Source organism: Cygnus olor, chromosome 1, assembly GCF_009769625.2.
Source record: "Cygnus olor isolate bCygOlo1 chromosome 1, bCygOlo1.pri.v2, whole genome shotgun sequence".
NCBI lineage: Eukaryota > Metazoa > Chordata > Aves > Anseriformes > Anatidae > Cygnus > Cygnus olor.
The window spans coordinates 176,564,617-176,586,633 of NC_049169.1; the positions used below are offsets into that span (position 1 = coordinate 176,564,617).

Consider the following 22,017-nt stretch of genomic DNA (forward strand, 5'->3'; position numbering starts at 1 on the left):
AAGATTTAAACACAAGGAAATGGAACCATTGAGAAGGCACTGGTATATTTGAGAAATAAATCTGAAGGGTAGATTTTGTGGGGTTTTGTTTTAATTTTATAATTGCTCCTTGAAACAGAACCTAAGTTAATAATCTAGTCCAAAAGCATACAAATGAGATACGTCTTAATGTCATGTTATCTCATATTTTTATTAAACTCTTGGATATTACATTATTTTGTGATAAGGACCAGAGGGTTCAGACTGCTGAAAAGAAAGATATCAGTAAAAATACTCATCTCTTAATAAAATATATTCCAAGAAGATAATTCAGGATCACACAGAGCTAAATATGCCATACAGTCAGTACCCTAGTGGCAGGTTAAAATATAGTTGAGATTACTGAAGCGCAGCAGAGTAGAAACAAATCGTCTTTATCAATTCAAAGCCATCTTTTCCTTAACCTGGTAGAAATTAAAGAAGAATCAGAATTAATTGATTTCTTGACTAGATGCAGAAGACTATTTATTGAATTACATCACCTTCCTCTTATCTCTAATCTTTTAAGCCGTTTTTCCCCAAAGCACCTTCTCAGACACATGTTAAACCAACAGCATTATAAGATTGCAACAAGACAATATTTGTTATTCAAATGATTTATAACCAAATACTTTTCTTATTAACAAAGACTAAAACTGGATCCATCAGTCTGGACACAAGTAAATTAGCCATTAACTTTCTGACACCTAGCATAAAACAACCAGTTAGGTCTGGCCATCTAAGTAATTAAAGTTCTCTTTGTGGACAGCATGGGGATTATAAGGTGGGCTGAAATTACTCAAGTATCTCAGTTGACTAATTTATATTAAATGCCTATTATTTAGAGTACTGAAGCTAGGGAAAATTAACTCCCCATCATCACAGCATAGTTACAGTAGGAGCCAGTTCCACAGATGTAGGTACGTCTACCTCCCACTGGTTTCAGTGGGAAGTTAGAAAGTTCCTACAAGCTCCTACATAACACTTTTCATCTTTCAATTGTAAATTATTTTACAAAGGAAAGCATGGACTTAATTTACATATGGAGAAACTGAGGTACGAAAAGAAATGAAGTCTGCAAAATCCTGGGAAAGTGAATAGGAATTGATTGCTTTCCCTTCCAGGACTGCAATTGGAGGGCATCCAGGGGAACTGGCATATCAGAGGTTCAAAACAGACTGAGGGGGATGCTGCTAAGGAGCAGCAAGTGCTGCTGCACAGGTGAAGGGGAGCTGGAAGTGGAGAGTTGCAGTGAGGCAGGCAGGGGCAGTGTTCTCACTGTCAAGGGCACAGTCTCTCGACACCCAAGCAAGACCAACAGAGCGGGTCTAGGGACCAAGGCAGAATGAAGTGCCCAGTGACCACCAGACAGGTTTGCATTACGAGGTCCAAGATAAAGCTGGAAATCTAAAAGCAGCAAGCCAGGATCAGGGAAGAAGTTCTGATCTTGCACTGTTAAACACAGCACTCCCACCTTCAGTGCACAAAGTCCTGGCACTTTGAATTGGTGTAACCTGAGTCAATTCATTTGGGAAGATGAGTTGCTTACTCATCTTAATACTATAATTTTCCCTAGACCCCTGCCATCAGCTAATCTCAGCAGCATGCTGCTGAACCGGTTTGACTGGGCAGAGCCATGACATGGTACGGCCAGGGGTATGTTCTTTGCACACCTTAGAGGTGATTGTGTCATGACTCATGGACCATTATATTTGTCTTCTCTTAAAGAGAACTGCATCATCAGCAGTCTGCAATTAGGCTTTAATCTTTGTGTTTGCAGGATTTCATCTACTCTACATGAATAATTATAATAATGAAGATGTAACCATAAGTTTATCAGTAAGTATAGTACTCAGGTACTTGAGTACTTCATATGGATCATTTCAGCCCATATGAATATCTACATGACAACATCTCCACTGAAATAGTATTGAGGGTGTTTCCATTTTTTTTTTTGTTTGGTTTGGTTTTCAGGGTGTGGCTTTTTATTTTTTTTTATTTTTTTATTTTTTTGGTGTTGAAGACTCTTCTATATACCTCTGGTGATGACAATTGCACAGACAAATTGCAAGGCCAATATATCTAGAAAAAGAAGGTATATGTATTTTTTTTTAACCTAAGTAAACCAAGTCTTTTTATAATTATGTTCCAATAATACTATCTGCCCATGTAAATACATGTAAGCTGATCATGGGTGTAGCTTGTCTTTTTGCATTTATTTTATATATATTTTTAGTGTGTGAGTTCTTCTACCCTTTTCCAGTCCCTTCCAAATCCATTCATCAGTTACAACTGTATCTGAGAGTCAACAGACATTACATTCTTACAACAAATAGCGTCTATAAGGACAACTTGAAAGCAGGGTAAAGGCTGCAGTACGGGCATATACACTATTGCACACTAGAGAATAGACCTGGGAGAGCACCATTATGAATGCCCCAGCTGCTGGAGAAGCTTCAGTTGGTGCTCACTCACTAAACCCCAGAGAATACAACTTCATGGAACAAATCCTTTGGAAAACAAGCTTCATTTGCTCTGTTGCTCATGAATTGTCCATCGCTGTTTTAAGCCACCAGACAATAATCAAAAGTTTGCCTTCGCAGCTTGCTAAACCAAACATCAGTTAGTGTAATCAGCTGAACACCAGTGGCTGTAGCAGAGCCATAATCAAGTTGGCTCATCCATCAGTGCTCACAGGGTTTTGGTTCCAGTATACAGGGCCGTAAGGGAATGGGAGAGAAGAAGGACTTTGTCTTCCTCAGTGCTGGTTGCCCCATTGCTTCTCTGGTGGCTCTAAATTCTTATGAATTTTTGTCATCTAGCAAGTGTAACCAGGGTGTGGTTTTGGTTTTGGTGTTGTTTGTTTGTTTTGTTTTGTTTTCATAGCTTGCCTGATCAAAGGATATTCTGTGTTAGTAAATAGAGATGGAGATTGTAGAGATTGTTTGTAAATAGAGATTCTGCTCCACTTCCTCCCCACTCACACTAATTTGATAAAAGGTCAAAGCTGTCTTCCTCAAGAGAGACATAATTAACAGAAATCTAACAGATTTAAGTGTTTTATGTATCGTTTATTTCTGAAATCAGAAGAAGAAGAGCTGTTAAAAGATACCTAAGATGCTCTCATCCATTTTGCTGCCAGGGCAAGTTTATTTCCACCACATATTTGCTAGTGCAGTGGTACTCAAATGACAGCGCTTGAAGCTGCTTCTGTCACAACCAGGAAACATCAGTCAGTCTTTCAACAATGACACCTTCTGCTCCTTATAGCCCAGAACAAGGCTCTTTCAGGGTTCCCAATGGCTATTTTAACCAAGTAAAATCAAAATAAGTATTTGTCTGCAACACATGCAGCTGCTTCTTGTCTTTTTCTGGTGTTTTTTGTTTTGTTTGATTGATTTTTGTTTATTTTCTGGTGGTTGTTTTTTTGTTTGTTTGTTTTGATTTGTTTTGATGGTTTGGATGGTTGGTTGGTTGGTTTGGTTTGTGGATTTGTTTGTTTGTTTGTTTGTTTGGGGGGAAGAGGTTGGTTTGGGTTTCTTTGAGGTGTATGGCTCCAGTCATGATCAAAACTGGGGATTAACATACATTCTGCAGGACCAAACTTCAGAATGGCCCCAAAAGAGTACATCTAAAAGTATGCAGGCCTTAGAGAGAAACAGAATGTTAATAAAATCCTTCACCTGGAAAGCAAGCATATCCAACATGGAACAACAAACTACTTAAGTGCTATCCCAGAGTTCCTTTTGGATGTAGAAATGGCAGTATGAATGTTTAAGAATAATACCTAGAGAACACACATGTTTAATAAATGAACATATTAATCTAGTCATGCTCATACTCATAGGAAACTAGTGTTGGTTACCTGTGTGTCTTTGAATACTTGCTGGTTTATTTAGAAAATGTTTGTGAGTTCTGAACTTCACATTATTCTTGTTTCTCATTATCAGTTAATTGCCATCATTAATCATTGTTTTCTTGATTAAAAAGTAGCAGTCAGTTCAGTACCATGTGATATGGATGACTAATCACAACTCAGGAGTAATAAAGAGTTGAAATAAATGTTCATGAACAAGTTGTCATCTGTAATTTGTCCTCATAAACTAGTTGGCAAATACTTATGTGCAATGAATACTTCCATACAAATTAAGATGAGCTTGAAAATGATTCATAAACAGGGAAAAAACGGTTGAACTCATCTCCTATTTTGTTTGCAATAAATAATTTGGACAAATACAGTTATCAGAAAGGGGAGGGGGGGTGGGGGGGCAGAAGACCTTTATGTAAATTGGGTATCTACAATGCAAATGAGTTGAAAATCACCGTTGCTATTGCTTTCTGCTCTCAAAATTTTAAAGTGCCAGGTGCTGATGTGATTTCACTCAAAATACTGTTCCATAATCCTAAAATCATCCCCTCTTCAGAAAGTTTTATCAGAATTTTCATTTTCTTAATTATTTAATTTCTCTTTATACAACTCTACCTTTCCCTCATAGTAATAGGGTGGTAGATGCAGACCATACTGCTTGTTGTTTCTATATTCTTGATTCCACCAACCTTAAACACATTTTGAGTAGGGTTGTCATCTATATGAAACCATCATCCATGGCAGTTTGAGTCACCCTAAGATACTCAGATAGGGATGACAGAAGTGACACAGAACCTGAGGAGAACTCATTGCCTTTTGAAGATCTTCATTGTCTGTTACAAATCGCAGGCAGCCTCACCTGCATGCAGAAGCCATCCTTATAAACCTAGAATTTGGTGTTTTAATCTAGAGGTGAACCTAACCAAATTAAATGACATGAAACTCATTCAGAGACTGTTTTCTCCATGCCATAGCCATTATTCTCATGCAAAAAAAAATAATTATTATTATTATTATTCCATCTTTGCTCTCCATTATCAATATCAGCCAAGTAGTCTCAAGATTATTTGTTACACCTAAATTAGCCATCTAATTGCATCAACTACATGACTTTTTATTTTGCCTTTAACTAATCACTCTGTTCCCTTTTGTCTTTTTCTTGCCTATACATCTGTACTCTCATTTTTCCCTCTATCCACATTCCCCCTGACCACATTTCCTTTCCCATGCTGGCCTGACAAGGTACTGTGGAAAGAGACTCTGTATGTAGTTTCTCAAAAATCTAATGAAGTTATTAAATAGGAGTATGGATAACTGTGAACCAGATGATGCATGGTGCACATCTCTGAATTACAAAAGGAATCTTCTGAAAGCTTTTCCAATATAATATTCTACAGTGAACAAAATAAAATAATTTTGTTGTATGGAACTATGGAATAACCAAGGTTCCATAGCAAGTCAAGGACCCATCTGAGTATTATGATTTTGTAATAGGAAGTGATTTAATCCCATCTGACTTGGATGTCTCAGTTGTACTAATATTTTAATCTTCAGGTGAAGTAGTTTTTTCCATGGGAAGTTTCTGTATTCCCCAGAGAATGTGCCAGTTAAGACCTCTAAAGGGATAGCCTGCTTTCCTCCATATAGGCAATTCATTTGGCTGGACTGGATCTGCCCCTTGAAACCTTCAGAGACATTTACTTCTGTCCCTGGAATACACACAACTCTTTGGAAACATACTGTACCACAACTGAAATAATCACCTAAAAAAAATTGTGTTGAATTAGTGCATAAATCATGCAAATTCTGTCCCACCTTTCACCTGTGTCTCACAGAGCTTATTTGTATTTAGAGTGGGCTCTTATTATCTAGGGAGCAATGGACTGATTTCTCTGAATACATTGGTTTCATTATTTTCACCATTGATACAATTACCATCACAAAAATCAAAAAATTATGTGATATGCAGCTTTGACATGTTCTTCTCTATAGCATTTGAATTTTCACAAATATGTGTTGTCATTATGAGAGGAAAAGTGTGTGTGTGAGAGTGGGCACAAGTGAGAGTGTATGAGCACATCTGTGTAATTTGTCTAGTTACAAACACCCTGTGCAAAGCTACCCACAGCACCAGAGATTACAAATACAATCCAAAGCATAAATCAGGAGATACAAATAGACAGACACTACCTTGCCCACTTTGAATAGGTGCTATAGATGATCTTTTTGTCAGCCTACAAATTACTCAAGTATCCCTAAGGGGATGAGATATATCATCTTTTACTATTAGCTATTATTGTTACATGCCTGAAGTGATGGAGTAGTGTGCTTCTATTTCAATTACAAGGTTTCTTTACTGGATATGGATTGAGCTGATTTTACCCTATAAGAACAAATGCTGTTATTACATTTAATGATTAAAATCCTTCTTGCACTCAGCTAAAATATAAATCAGTAGTTTGGAAGAACAGGCTTCAAGCTAAATAAAATTGCTTTGGGAGACCAAATAACTCAGGGAATTACGAATGGGCTATTCAGGTTTTCACCTCTATAGTAGGTCACTAATTGGATCTAGACCAGGTTCATAGTAGTGACCTGAATTTGGAACCAAAATTATTATGTCTGCTGTGCAGCCTTCAGTGCCTCATGTCTCCTTCCAATTCCTAGAAAGTATCTGTACAGAGATGGACATGACATGAAATGAGTCACCCAGCCATGTTAGTTAGCATAGTAGGAAATGTGTCACATTTATATGCCTATTTCACTCCATTAAATAGGGAAAGTATCTACATTACTAGCCCAGAGTTAAACAATTTATTTTCAGATAATTGAAATTAGGGAAAGGTACAGACCAGTTGGTTGATGAGGGAAATTTTGTTACAGTTATATGAAGAAATTGGCTAAACATACTTTTCCTGGATTTCTAGAGATCACAATTCAGAAACTCTTCACAATATGGAAAAAATAACTGTATGTACAAAACCAGTAATACTGATGTTCTCCTTGTCTCCACAGAAAAATAAATAAACAAACAAACAAGTAAATAAATAAATCTGATTCAAAGGCTTTGGATACTAGTAGAATGATAATATTATCAGACATAACCTTTGGTTTTCATTTTACTTTTAGGCTACATTTTAAAAAAAAAATGACTTGGGGTAGAGATGAGGGCAGAACTTGCCCCTTCAATATTAGAAACACATTTACAGCAGGAGGCAGGTTAGTCCACAATACTAGAAGCTTATTACTTCTTTATCTGTTTTATCAGCAGATATGTCCTATTTTCCTCCTTCAACTCAATACAAACTCATGAGTCAGGAAGAGCCCTGCAGGACTATTTTATCCCAGGGCAGTGCCAGGATTTCATATCATATCTCTTCAAGCTCCTTTTGATTATAATTGCTTTGTGATTTCATGCAAAATTTCAGCTCTAATGCTGTATTGTTCATCATATGAACGTTCATTGGATCTAACCAAATGTATTGTTGTTTGTTTGTTGTTGTTGGGGTTTTTGTTTTTTAACTATCAAATATCAACAGCTTTCCTTGGAGGTTTTCATCTTGGATACATGCACATTTCATACTGTGGCAAAAAGGTTCACTGGGTAATCTGAGCTCACAGGGTGAGAAGGGGGCAAATATCATCTGAGCGATACTTAAGTGGGAAACATTTGGTCAATGGCTTGTTTCCTCTCCACAGTCTAAGTCTGCTACTTTTTCCTGCCAGATGGTGTGTGAGATTTATTTCTGAGCTTCTAGACAGAGATGAGGCATTTGAGCTGCTTTGAGGCTGCATCTCTTCTCCAGCACTCAAACAAGGATTTCGAAAGTCTCTGTTATAAATTTTGAAGTGGAAGTTTTTCAGAATTCAGTTTGCTGCATGCTCACAGAGCATTTTTTTAATTGTCATCCCAACCAAAATAACTTACATTCACAAACACATAAAAAGTACGCTGCACAATGTAAACAAGCACATGTGCACAAGTTCCATGCACATACCCAAAACTCAGTAGCTAGATTGCAGACAGACATTAACTTCTGAGTGAAGAGGTCCATCTATAGACAGCATCCTGTTCCAAATAAATACAACAATACAGTTCAGCTCTATACAAACATGCCAAACTTTCCTCAGGACTTCTGACAGCAGGGAGCCAATTACTTTGAAAAGAATGGTTTCTGTCTCATGACTGCAGCAACACAAATGCATCTCCCTTGATCCCAACATCAAGGTAGAGCTTTGTATTTCCGATATTTTAATTCAATACAAAGCAACATTTTCAATGTTATTTATTTATTTATGGTGGGTGGCAGTTTATTGGTTTTTTTCTGCAGTCAGATGTAGCAGCAGCAGGGCTAAAAGAGGCATATAAATAATAGATGGTTTCTCTCACTTAAAGAGGGATCTGTCAATTCTTGCCCTCCTTTTAATTTGGGAAGGGGATATCATTTAAGAGATGACAGATTCTTTCCCATCAAATCAGAAAAGGATAAGGCCTCCAAAAGAACAATGGCTGATGCCACAGCATGACTATCTGACAGGCTTGAAAAGTGACTATAAAGTTGCCAACATAACAAGCCTTTTATCTTTGATGATAGTATTTGAAGCTTGTGATTTTCATCCAAGGAATAGGAGGTATATGATGTCCTCCCACTACCTCTTTTCATACTGTTTTAATTACCATTATTTAAAATATATAAATATTCACCAAATAGACATCCCTTTTTAAAGGAAAAAAAAAAAAAAAGCCTCTGAGTGAGTAACAGCAATATCTTCACTACGTTACTGAACTTGACTTTATTCCTTACATAAAACTACATAGTTCTTTTTAAATTTATTTGCCTTTATGTTCATTTTATGGGTAAATAAGTAGCTTTACATCAATTAAATTTGTTTGGAAGCTTAGTTGCAGGCACATTTAATTACTGGGAAGACTAGTTTCATGTTTCTAATACACCTCAGGTTTTGCTATGTAAGATCGCAACCATGGGGGTTTTCCTAAGCAAACTGTAGCCTTCAGCTCTCCAGGGGTTACACTCAAGACCCAATTAAAACCTGCATTTGGGAGTTACAGTAGCTGGAATCCTGGCTCATCAGCTGGAGAATTTAGAGGTTAATTCAAATTCTTCCATTCTTTCTGCATGAGAAACAGACCCATGTTAGAAGACCGTACGCGTGTGCATCCAGCTGAGGCAGATTCCATTTGTTCCAAGAAGAGGTCCCTCACAGGAAGCATTGGTAGGGTAAGGCTGATGAGCCCTTCCCCAGTCAGATGCATCAGGTGCTTAAATTCCTTCCAAGTAAAGCAAGAGGTAATTTGGTTCCTGCACTGTAGCCAGCTGTGACAGACGAAGCTAAACGGAGGGATGGATACATTTGAAACATTGCCCCTCGCTTAGACTAGAGCACTTATCTGAAACACTGCTGTGAGCATGCGATTCAGAGCCTGAAACCTGATCCTGGCTTAAGCATTTGGATTTCCCTTGAGGAGAAGGCTGACAAGGCAGCTCTCTTTTGCACAACATCTCATTCAGCAAGTGGTAAAGCAGAGTTCAGCGTCCTCCTTAAACTAACAGGGTTTGAATATATACCTCCCAGAAGTAGCGGAGGGTGCATGAACTGCCATCTGTAGGCTCATCTGGGTAGAAAAACGCCTCCACATCTGTTCAAACTGAATTTTTGTACAGCCAGGCATACAGAATTATGGCACCCCAAAGAAGATCAGCAAAAGAGCCTGAACCTGTACCTGAGAATAGGGACAACAGTATGTATGGCCTTGGTTACAGGACACTGTGTGTGCATCCTGCACATCAGCATTGGAAGGAAAAAAATCATCCAGGGATAAACAAAGAAGCTTTTCTGTTCCCTGCTGGCTCTGTAAATTTTTCACCCCTGCCTTAAACAGGAAAGATGTTGGGGATCTTCTTAAGGTTATGTCCGTGACTTGTAGCAAGGATATCCTTCTCAGAGGCACAATCCTCTGCTTTAATCTGAACAATGTGAACATTAATTTAAATCCTTGGTCTTCCATTTCATGACCAAGTGCTCCACACAGTATGTACTCTATAAATGGTCATTAACTCCACATGTTCTTAACTGAAATCAATGTCTTCCAAAAAAAACCACCTTAGACCAAACGTGCTTTGTAATTAGATCTTAGGAGAGATTGTGTATATTCTTTCACAAGTGGTCTAAAGCAATAGGAAGCCTTGTTGCTCTCAGAAATAGCAGGTTTATCTCATGCTCCACATTTCCGCCCATTAGCACTCAGCCATATGGTTATCATCTTGCTGATCCAGCTACCATACAGCCACATAGATGCTTGTGCTTGCCTAGGGATGTCATGGGACCATGTGCTCAGGATTGGAGTGGGTAGGAGTAGGAACAGACTTCCTCTCGTGTCACTCAGATTAGTTTAAATTGCCCATGGCCCGTCATTTACTGTAAGACACCAATTGTAACTGCCAGACCTCCAACATAAGAGGTAAGCCCCTAGGGAATTGCTACAAAATATCAGTGACACTCTGGGGACATATGCAGGAACTTTTCAATCAACCCCAAGCAGCTTAGAAGGGGTTTTCTCTGACTGCTTTCCTGTATTTAAGCTTCCTACATGATATTTTAAATGCCTGGAGCTGTTGTCTTGAATTTGATCCCTCTGTGGAATAAGGAGAGCTAGATAGGATTATTAGCACACGTGGCAGTATGCTGTACTATGTGGTAACAAGAAAAATATATGAAATCTTCCTTTTCCAGTATTAAAAATAACTATTCTCAAGATTAGCTATGATTTTGGTTAAGAGGACATAAGAGTAGTGTCACTGAGTTAGACCAAAGGTGCATCTAACCTACTCCTTGTTTTTGACAACAGCCAATAGCAAAGGCTTTGCAAAAGGCGTTAGAAAGAGAGAAGTACATCAATAGCAAACCTTCCCTGATCCCTCCTGTCAGCAGTTTAGGGTCTTCCTCAGCCACAGGTTATACCAGATCCTCATGTTTAATAGATTTTTCTATTACAGCTTGAGTAGGCTGTAATAGATAATTTGCCCATGAGTCTGCCCCCCACCTAATTCTTACTTAAATCTGCGCTCTCAGAGTATCCAGTTACAATGAGTTCCGTAATTTATTGATATGAAAAGTACTTAATGAGCTTGCTATAAGTTCTCCAGAAAACTTCACTGGGTACACTCCACTTGTGTTATACTAAGTAATTATATTTAATTCACTTTTTCCATTGTTTATGTTTTACTACATCCCTTTTGCCAGTCAGTCTTTCCCCAGACAGAAGTATCTCATTCTACAAAACAGACTGGACAGACCTTTGGTTACCGCAGTCACTCCTGTGAATGTTTTCTACTCTCAACCTGTTTTGCCAAGGGCTGATCATAGTCATTATGCATGAGGAAGGAGCACCATAAACTATCTAGAAGTGAAGCCTCACAATCAAGAGTCCTACCCATCAAAACACAAACTCAGGCTTTCTTTTCTTTTCTCTTCTTTCTCGACCCATGGCTCTTGGATACAAACATTATAAATGCCAGAGAATTTCCCTCTTCATTTCTCTCCCAAGGCCCCAACTGTCTACTTGTAGAATTTAGGGGGACCCTCCTTTGGAGTGAAACATCTTGTTTCCTCTTAAACAGCCTGATGAAGACCTCAGCAGTGCTATGGGTCAGGGTACATCAAGTTCTGTGCTCCTGGACTGCCTTAGGTAGATGAAGGTATCTCCAGCTCCTTATTTTAGATACTTTGAGTACGAGGCTACAGGGAGACCAGAAGAGCCTGAAGGACAGCACAGAGGGCATCAGCCCTGAGCAATATGAGTGCAGGACACTGATGCTGGATTTGACTGCAAGCAGTCCTGCATGTAGACGTTGTTGTGGCCTTGGTTCAGTAGAAAGAGCCCTCCAGGAGTGCTAATTGTTGCTTTTTGTCTGTGAGGCAGCATAGATGTTAATCTCCTGAAATAAAAAACTGAATCCAAGCCTAACAATTCTGAAATTAGTGCTCCAATGTCAAGGTTATTTCTACCACTTTGAGGGCTATATTTTGTCTGAAACCCATCCTGTTGGACAGCTGGCTTAGATCATGTCTGCCAGATCAGACACAGGATGCAACTTCATTTAAAAATCCTAGATAGACTGAGGAAGGAGATGGGCATGTGGAGCCTTTTGGCATCTATGTTAGCAGAATTTAAAGCACCGAGGAACACAGGAAAGCTTGCAGCTCCTTAGAGAGCTAAACAAACCAAGAAGGAGATTGAGGGGTGGTTGAAGATCTCTATCAAGAGTTCAGGGTTAATAATCTAAGTGGACTTTTAGGTGTCTTACTGCTATTTATGTCTTAGAAACCCTAGAAGTCATTTTTAATTTATGGGTTGTACTTACATAAAGGGGAGGGAAGCATGTATGTGTATACTAAGTTACTATGCATGTTGAACATTGAAATATTGAATAAATATTCTGTATTTGTGTGCATGTGATGCATATACATACATAAATATATGTGTATGCATATATATATATATTTATGTGGTATATGTGCATACATATGTGAACATACATGTACATGAATAGAATATATTTGCTTGTTCTCACTTGGGTATCTAAGGCAGGATTTCGTGAAAGAAAATTAAGTGCCAGAATCCCACTAAGTTGCCTGTATCCCTTCTTTTGACTTTGAAAACTCAAGGCTCAGCCAACAAATGTGTTCAAAAATCCCTCCATATTACATTTCCAGCACCTCCAGTCACATCTTGCTCAAGTTATTACTGTCACCCTTTAACTTTTTGTTCTTTCATTTTCTCCTTTATTTGCTCATTGTTTCTTGAATTTTCCTACAGATATTTTAGCAAGCTATTATTACTTCTCATTTCTTATCCAGATTATTCTTCATGTCTTCCCCAGAACACTTGCATTTGTGGTGCTGATTTCCACACAGCAGTGGCAGTTTGGGTGTAAACATTGAAAGAACAATCAGAGAGAGAAAAAAGATGGCACAAATGAGAGGAGATATCATTTACATCGTCTCCACTGGGGATCTCACTCCAGTTGTCTAAGTTATGGACTTCATCTCCTCAAGCCCTGAAGTCAGTGGAGAGCAGTAAATCCCTGCCCGAGGGAATTCAGGACATTTGCTCTCAAAAAGCCTACCTATTTTCCATGCATATATACCTGACTATCAGAGCCAACAACAGAGCCCTTAGACACCTATGGTGAGATGCCTAAAGCAGAGTCTGAACCCCCTAGACTGACATTTTTTAGCTGTCTTGATGACAGTAATTTTTATTCTGAACTGAAAATCCTAGACTGAAAACAGGTTTAATTAAAACAGTGCAAGCTTGTGTGTAAACCAGCCCTTAGGCACCTTCACAGAGTCGTTTAAATCAGAGGCATATAAGATGCGTTATGTTCCTGAATGCATCTGCCTGTCAGAGTGAGCCCACCCATGCAGGATATATTGTAGCATTTTTATTCAGCCTAGTTTTAAAAGCCCAAATCATTTCGCCATTTATTCCATCTTGCACAATACACTCAGAGCAAATGCCCTTACTACTTAGGGTCATTTAAAAACCCTACAACACTGTACATAAAAATTGCTACCAGCAGTGTCCTGTTCAATTTATAGATGAGATAATTGCAACACTATCTAAATCATCTTTACAGTTTCATCCGGGTGCAGTGCTTTCTTTATTACTGGTGCTAACATTTTATAATAACACTTGGAATTTAGGTTCTGCTGTTTGTCACAGAAATCTAAATATTTTGCATAGGAAAGTAAGTAGCATCTCTCCTTTGTTGAATGGAGCACTGCTGCCGTGACAGCACTGAATGAGAAATTAATATCAACGCAGCAGTACAGTTAGGATTGAGTATGTTATACCTGGACTCCAAGACTCAGCCTAGACCATTTGTGATGGACATTATGAAGCAGCAGCCATGATAGCATATAGTCATGAATAAGCTAAACCATCCACACAGGAATACTAGTAACATGGAACAAGTGGGAGATATGTTTCCTTTAAATACTTCTCTCAGGGAAACACAGACCCAACAGCCAGCTGCCTCCCAGGAGATCTGCCAGAGGCTGGAGCCATCTGACCTGTGGATTTAGGGTCCTCTGCAGCTTCCTGAGCTCCCTCGTCTTTCTCCAGGTCATTGCTACTCAAACACAGATGGAGAGGGAATAAGGAAAAAAAAAAAAAACATAGAAACCAAAAAAGATAGAAATGCCATAAAATACCTAATCAGGCACAAGTTCCACAGGATGGAAAGGCTTTCTGCTCAGACACTGGTATAAGCTGAGGCAACTTATGCCACCAGTCTCCACGCACTTCTATACATCCCCTTTTCTGATACAGAACCTAATCCCAACGGTTTTACTAGTGGGCATCTTTATACCTCTATACGCAAACTGACCTACAGGACCAAACTGGAACATACCATATTACTTATCTCACAAGAGTGCAACAAGATTCAACAAATTTCCATTTTCTTCCATTTGTAAAAGCAAATTTGGGAAAAAAAACATACTGTTACCATTAGAAAAGATTGCACTGAGGAAAGATGGATGTGAGAAGAGCTGTTTCCAGCAATTGCATAGTGCCTCTGCCATTTATACTCTTCTCTGTCTTCCTCTCTTTCAAGAGGCAGGTGCCCAAATAGATTTGCTCATGCATTCAGATTCCACATTTCTTTTCAAAATGCTCATCATCTGGCACACACTCACACACACATACACAAGGGGGGGAGAAGGAGAGGGAGAGAAGAAGAGAAAGAGGAAGGAGAGAAACTGCACCTAGATTTGCACTCACAAAAGGGTTTTCTTTGATAGACAGAGAGGGGATGCTGGAGGGGAGTATTTTTTTGAAAAGATAGGATGTACTTCACAGTAGGGCTCATGATAAAAATGGAGGCAGCACAGTCAGAAAGGGAAGAGGAGGCTGTCATGTTGGTGCATCCTACTGCACTGAACTGACACAGAAGCCGTCTCCCTTGCAAGCACTCAGAGAGGAAATTATTCTTGAAAATAAACAGTCTCTGAGCCATGATTTAAGACAGCATGTAAGAACGCATATGTTAGAGTGCAGTCACTCCAGATTTTGCTTTATTTGCATTGTAGCATATTGTGACCTATATTAAATGTTTTCCGTGCACTGACCACAAAACAAACAGGCTCAAATGACACAGCCCAGCACGCAGACAGCTCAGTTTTGTTGCAAGTGTAGGGCAAAATCATGCTACAGCTTTGCTATTTGCCATTTTAGAGCAGCGGTATACACCTGCCATTGTACAGACACTTTTGGACATTATTAGCTGTAGGCTGCAGCACCATGAAGGGGGTTGGAGCTCTGTGCTCATTGCTAAAGTCCCAGTCTCAGCTAACTGCCATCCCAAAAATGATATGGTGCCTCATAATGCCATGTAGCATATCAGATGCCAGTGCCCTGCTTAAGTGTCTCAGCACCCTTTCTCCAGCATACCTGAGCCTATATGGTCCTACATGTAATATAGTCACACATACAAAGCGCTGCTCAGGAGGCAATAAACCTCTGTACCTGAGTTGGCTTTCATGGACCCAGCTCAGAAATCTCTGGGCAAACAAACTAGTAAACCCTTCAAATGATAGCAGAGAGTACATAGCAGTAACAACAACCTCCAGATACTGCTAAACACATTTTTTCCATAGGAGGACTGCGAAGACCTGAATCGTAAATCCCAGTTTTACAGAAAAGGAACTGAGAGGGCTAAAGCTAATTGATTTTCCTGCACTGTAGCATGGATATACGAAAAATGAAATATAGTTCTTATTATGTTTTTATAATGAAAAAAAAAAAAAAAAAAAAAAGGATGTGGACATGAATATATAGAGAATAAACTGCATATTTATCTTACAGGCACACACAAACAAATGGGTTGAAAATAAGCTTGTATAAAAGAAATGACTGTGTAAATTTAGAAAATGTCAGGTCTAAAATTCCTCCTGTGACCTTCTAGCACTCTTAGGATACAGTCTTCCATTGCAACAGAAAATGCTGGATTTTTCTCAGATGTGAATAAAGATTATAACTAGGGGTAAATAGAGATATAAATACCAGATACATGCAATGGGACAGAAATGATATTACAAGAATAAGCTTAATAATAATGCTGGCTATTTCTAAATGCTGACCTTTCAGTCTTTTTGTTCTTTAAATGTGTGTGTTAAATATAAACAGGACCACTTTCTGTATTACACAGATGTACTTGACATTCTTCTAAGATAAGTATTTTTTGGGATAGATTGGAAATACAAGGTCACTTGCAGCTATGTGATACAAAGAAAATCATTCAGCTGTGTTATTTATCCAAGTATAGATCCAAAATCACCTAAATGTGGTCTGTGGGAGAGTTTGGGTCACTTTCATTATCCAAATGGTCCATCTGACATGCTCTCATCACTCAGGATACCATATGCCAGGACATGCTTAGAGCACTTGGATCAGATGTTATCAAGCCCTCATGTTCAGTTTGCTTCTGCAAGGTAAAAACAAACACCAGCATGTCTATTTGGACTCAGCTGTGGTATTTCTATTTACCACATTGAAGCCAGGCAGCCATCATAATTAGCATCCTCATGAAGTTCGCACAGCATTTGGCTTCCTCCTGCCTGTATGCCTCTGAGCAAATGGAAGGGCATTTGGTGTGACCGAAGCAGACAGGAAGCAGCTGGGAGAGGTGTCTGCATTAACGCCTTAACACATAAGCTCAAAGCTGCCTTTCTCCATCCCACCAGCTCAGTTTATGTGATGACACTGGACCAGATATAGGATGTTTGTGTGAATACTACAGCCTTAACCACCTCCTCTCCTCTCTGCAGTATCAGGTCTCATGCACTACCATGCTCTGGACATTATCTGCAACATCAGACATTTGCATTTACAAGTTTGCTATTTTTTTATTTTTTATTTTTATCTTCAAAAAAGATTGGTTAGAAATCCTTGTAATACTGGGGAAATTCCCTCCCTTCTGCTGATGTTTTTCATTAGCCTACTTAGATGAGTAGCTGAGATCTGGCATCTTAGTGTTGTCCTCCAGACAAGGAAAATGAGAAAGGTACCAATAAACCCCATATAAACGAAGCCTCTTGAGACAGACTTTCCTGTTTCAATGGGCTAGTCTTTGCTGTTTCTCATAGCAAACAACTGTTCTCTTTGTCCACCAAGGAAAGAATAAAAAGAAAGAATTTTCATTTGCAGCAAAGTTCGTTTAATTTAGCTGTCTAATAATGCATTGAAACTGAAAGACTAGTTCCACATCAGAGTTTGCTGCGTGAGGTGGTTGTAAAATCTAGGATTTTAAACCTAAATCTAGGGTTTAAAACAGCTGAGCAATTAAGGGTTTATAACAGCTGAGTAGACATTATTCCTTCACCAAAGGTTTAGGTACACCTCATTCTGCCTTACTGCAGTGAGTGGTTATTAGCAATCTCTTGAGAACCTTTCCAGCCATATATATCTATCATTTTATCATTTTCCTATCTGTGAGCTTTGTCTGTTTAGCTGATCCTAGTGAATTTGTCATGAAATTTCTACTCTGACACCACCCACCCCTTGTTCCATAATACATTTTAGAACAGGACCCAACACAGTTCAAAGTCACCACTAAAATAAAGCAACTATCTCCTACACAACGTCAATGTGAGGAGAAGAAATTCCTAATGAATGCCTCCAAACCCTCCAGGGATGTAAGAAGCAACAACACTAGCCCACTTTTCTTGCAAGCCCACATAAAACATAGAGGCTATGGCTCTGCAGGGAAGTAGAATGGATAGATCTGTCTAACAAGGACAGGCAGACAGTAGAAGGTAGAAGTAAGGAACAAGATATGCTAACAGCAATGCAATTTGTGAGAAGTCTGTGCTGTCAAGAGCTTGAAGAACAACATATGGGGACAGCTTCTCCATGATGCTCTGAGAACTGGAGGGTTAATCAGAAGATTCAATGCAGCTGGTCAGCTAATCACTGAGTATTGCATGCATGGGAGTTTAGGACAGCTTTTCTGATTACAAAAGCCACTGTTAATTTTCAGCAGATAATTTTACAGTAGCTTCCCAAATACCATATGGAACAAATCCAGTACAACCATACCAAAATATTTTGTCACATAGAAAGCCTCCATCTCATTTTTTTTCCTGCCACAACCTGCAACTCCTGGATGCAGAAGCAACTGCAGTCAACAGTCTGCAGATATGTTTTACCTTGTTTAGCACAACATACTCAAGGATGAACACCTTTGCTAGGACCTTGACCTTGAACATCAAAGAAAATGTCATGTTGGAATATTTTACTATTTACATAGAAAATTACTGTCTAAGATGAGAATAACATTCAGACTATATGCCTTCTGTCATCAGCAGTAACAGGAGAAGCTGGATAATCCTGCAACATATCTTCAAGGTGAACAAAAGATTTTAAATCTAACAGTTGTGTATTATTGCTTATATAAACCACAGGAGTAAATAAAACAGACCACTTTCCCTTCTTATCTCAAAAGCCAAACTATTTGCCAACAACTATCCTATCACTTATACCTATACCTGATGCAGAAGAACTCATTAAAGAAGTTAAGACTGGAGGCAGTCTGGGCTGCAGTGACCACACCCTGCTTGAGTATGTGATCTCGAGGAATATGGGCCTGGCAAAGAGCAAAGTCAGGACCCTGAACTTCCAAAGAACAAACTTCTAGCTATTTAAAGACCTAGTAGATGAGATCCCCTGGAACGCTGTCCTTAGGGACAGAGGAACTGACCAGAGCTGGCAGCTCTTTAAGGATGTTTTCCTTAGAGCACAAGAACTCTCCATCCCCCTGCGTAAGAAAGTGGGCAGGGTGGGCAGACAACCGGGATGGCTGAGCCAGGACCTGCTGGTCAGACTGAGGCGCGAGAAGGAAATGCACAGGCAGGGGAAGCAGGGACACGTGGCCTGGGAAGAGCAGGGATGTTGTCTGGGTGTGCAGGGATGGGGGCAAGAAAGCCAAGGCACAGATGGAACTGAGCTTGGCGAGGGATGCAAAAAAATAATGAGGAGGGATTCTCTAGGTACATTAACCAGAAAAGAAAGGCCAAGGAAAGTGTGTCCCATCTAATAAATGAGAACTGGTAATGACAGACAAGGAGAAAGCTGAGGTACTCAGCAACTTCTTGGCCTCAGTCTTTGCTGCCAGTCAGGTTTCCCACATCTCTAGAATCCCTGAACCTCTGGGCGAGGTTTGGCTGGGGGAGCAAAGTCCCTGCCACTGCAAGCAATGCCGTGCATCCCAGGGTCCTGAGGGAATGGGCTGATGAAGTTGGCCTCTCTCCATCCTATTTGAAAAGTCCTGGCAGTCAGGTGAAGTCCCTAGTGACTGGAAAAAGGGAAACATCACTCCCATTTTTAAAAAGGGAAGAAAGGGATCTTGGGGAAATACAGACCAGTGAGCCTCACCTCTGTGCCTGGGAAGATCATGGAAAAGACAGTCCTGGAAGCAGTGTCGAGGCACATGCAGGACAAGGAGGGTCTCCATGACAACCAGCATGGCTTCACTAAGGGCAAGTTATGCCTGACCCACCCGGTGACCGTTCATGATGGAGTGACTGCATCAGTTGACAAAGGAAGACTGACTGATGTCATCTACTGGGATTTCTGTAAGGCCTTTGATATGGTCCCACATGACATCCTGATCTCCAAATTGGAGAGAGATAAGTATTTGAAGGGTGGACTATACAGTGGATAAGGAATTGGCTTGAAGGCTGCACCCAGAGTGGTGGTCAATGGCTCCATGTCCAGGTGGAGTCCGGTGAAAAATGGTGTCCCTCAGAGATCTGTCTTGGGACCGATGTTTAATATCTTTATCAGTGGCATAGACAGTGAGAACAAGTGCACCCTTAGCAAGTTTGCAAATTACACCAAGCTGAGTGGTGCAGTTGATACAACAGAAGGAAGGGATGCTATCCAGAGGGACCTGGACAAGCTAGACAAGTTGGCCCACATGAACCTCATAAGGTTCAACAAGGTCAAGTGCAAGGTGCTGCACCTGGGTTGGGGCAATCCCAGACATGAGAACAGACCGGGAGAAGAACTTACTGAAAGCAGCTCTGCAGAGAAGGACTTGGGGGTTCTGGTGGACAGAAAGCTCGACAGGAGCCAGCAGTGTGTGCTTGCAGCCCGGAAGGCCAACTGCGTCCTGGGCTACACCACAAGAGGGGTGGTCAGCAGGGAAGGGAGGGGATTGTCCCCTTCTGCTCTGCCCTCGTGAGGCCCCACCTGGAGTGTTGCATCCAGGGCTGGGGCCCCAGTGCAAGAAGGATGTGGACATGTTAGGGCAGGTCCAGAGAAGGGCCACCAAGATGGTCAGAGGGTTGGAGCACCTCTCCTATGAAGACAGGCTGAGAGAGCTGGGGATGCTCAGCCTGGAGAAGAGAAGGCTCTGGGGAGACCTCATGGTGGCCTTGCAGTACTTAAAGAGGGGTTATAAAAAGATGGAGAGCAACTTTTTACTTGGGCAGATAATGATAGGACAAGGGGAAATGGTTTTAAACTAAAACAGGGTACATTTAGATTAGATGTTAGGAGGAAATTCTTCACTCAGAGGGAGGTGAGGCACTGGAACAGGTTGCCCAGAGAAGCTGTGGATGCCCCATCCCTGGAAGTGTACAAGGCCCTGGGCAACCTGATCTAGTGGGTGACATCCCTGCCTATGGAAGGGGGTTGGAACTAGGTGATATTTAAGGTCCCTTCCAACACAAGCCATTCTATGATTCTACGAACTTGTTAATCTTACACGCCCTCCAACTTCTGACTCTATTCTATCACTCTGTGATTCAATCAGTCTGTGATTCACCATCCAGCAGCAGAGTCCCATGGTACCCAAGGAAGAAGAAAAAAGTTGAACTGGTGACAGTAGCCTGTTCTGCGTTTAGTGATTGCACATCAAGCCTATAAAGTTGAGTCCAAGGTCAAGACGGGAAGTCAATCAGCAACATGAGGCCAGAAGCTGCAAGATCAGAAATTAACAAAATATAAGGACTACCATTTAGCTCAGGCAAAAATACAAAGCAAGGACTGAGGTTAAATCACAGGGTCACAAGATAATTCAGTTTAGGAGAGACTTCAGGAGGTTGTTAGTACAACTTATTGCTCCAAGCAGTGTGAGCTGTGGGGTCAGAGCAGGTTGCTCAAAACTGTATCCAGTCATATCTTGAAAGCTTCTAGGGATGGAAATTTTAGTCTCTCATCCAGCCTCTGCCACTGCTCGGCTGTCAGGCAGAAAAGAATTTCTATTTATATCCAGTCTGAACCTACCTTGTTTCACCATACGTCTCTTGTATTTGATCATGTTCCCACACACCACTGTGAAGAGCCTGGTCTGTCTTCACAATGACCTCCCCATAGGCCCTACTGTGACATTCTCCCTCAGCCACCTCTTCTCCAGACTGAACAAGCCCCTCTTCCTCAGCCTCTCCCCAAAGGTAAGTGCTTCACCAACAACCATTGTGGTGGCCCTGCTGAACTTGCTCCAGCTTGCCAATAGTCTTCTTGTACCAGGGACCCCATACTGGTAGCTGTATCTAAATGGGGTCTGATGAATGCTGAGTAGGCGGGGATGACAACTTCCCTCCGTTTACTGGCTGTGTTCTTGGTCTTATAGCCTTGGTGGCTTTTTCAATATTTTGCTGCAGGGCTCTTGTGCAGCTTGCTGTCTACCAAGTCTTCCTGGTCCTCTCCACAGAGCTTCCCCAAACCTGATAGTACCCAGCTTGCATCCCTGCAAGGATTTTGTTTGTTTGTTGACTGTTTTTTGTCATTGCTGTTGTTTGTTTGTTTGTTTTTTCCAAGCGCAGGGCTTTGTATTTGTCCCAATCAAATTTCATGAATTTTTGTCAGCCAATTCCTCCAGACTGTCTGGGTCTATCTGGTTGGCAGCTCTGCCCTTGACTGTATCTACTGGTGCCCCCCCAGTCTGGTGTCATCTGCAGATTTGATGAGTTCATCACCTCCTCTAGGTCACTGATAAAGATGTTACAGAGGTCAGGTCTCAGGAAGAGGATTGATCTCACTGCAGATCTGGTGGTGCAGAGAAGAGCCACTCAGGTCAAGGAAATCTGAGCATCTGTTT

General features: G+C 40.5%; 1 long non-coding RNA gene across 1 annotated transcript; it reads right to left on the reverse strand.

Annotated features, from left to right (window-relative positions):
- Window positions 1-354: 354 nt before the first annotated feature.
- LOC121063604 lies at window positions 355-19,423 on the reverse strand. Its single transcript, XR_005816089.1, has 3 exons — window positions 19,347-19,423; window positions 16,252-16,398; window positions 355-443 (listed from the first exon to the last, which is right to left on the reverse strand). It is a non-coding gene; the product is annotated as an uncharacterized LOC121063604 (long non-coding RNA).
- Between the last annotated feature and the right edge of the window lie 2,594 nt (window positions 19,424-22,017).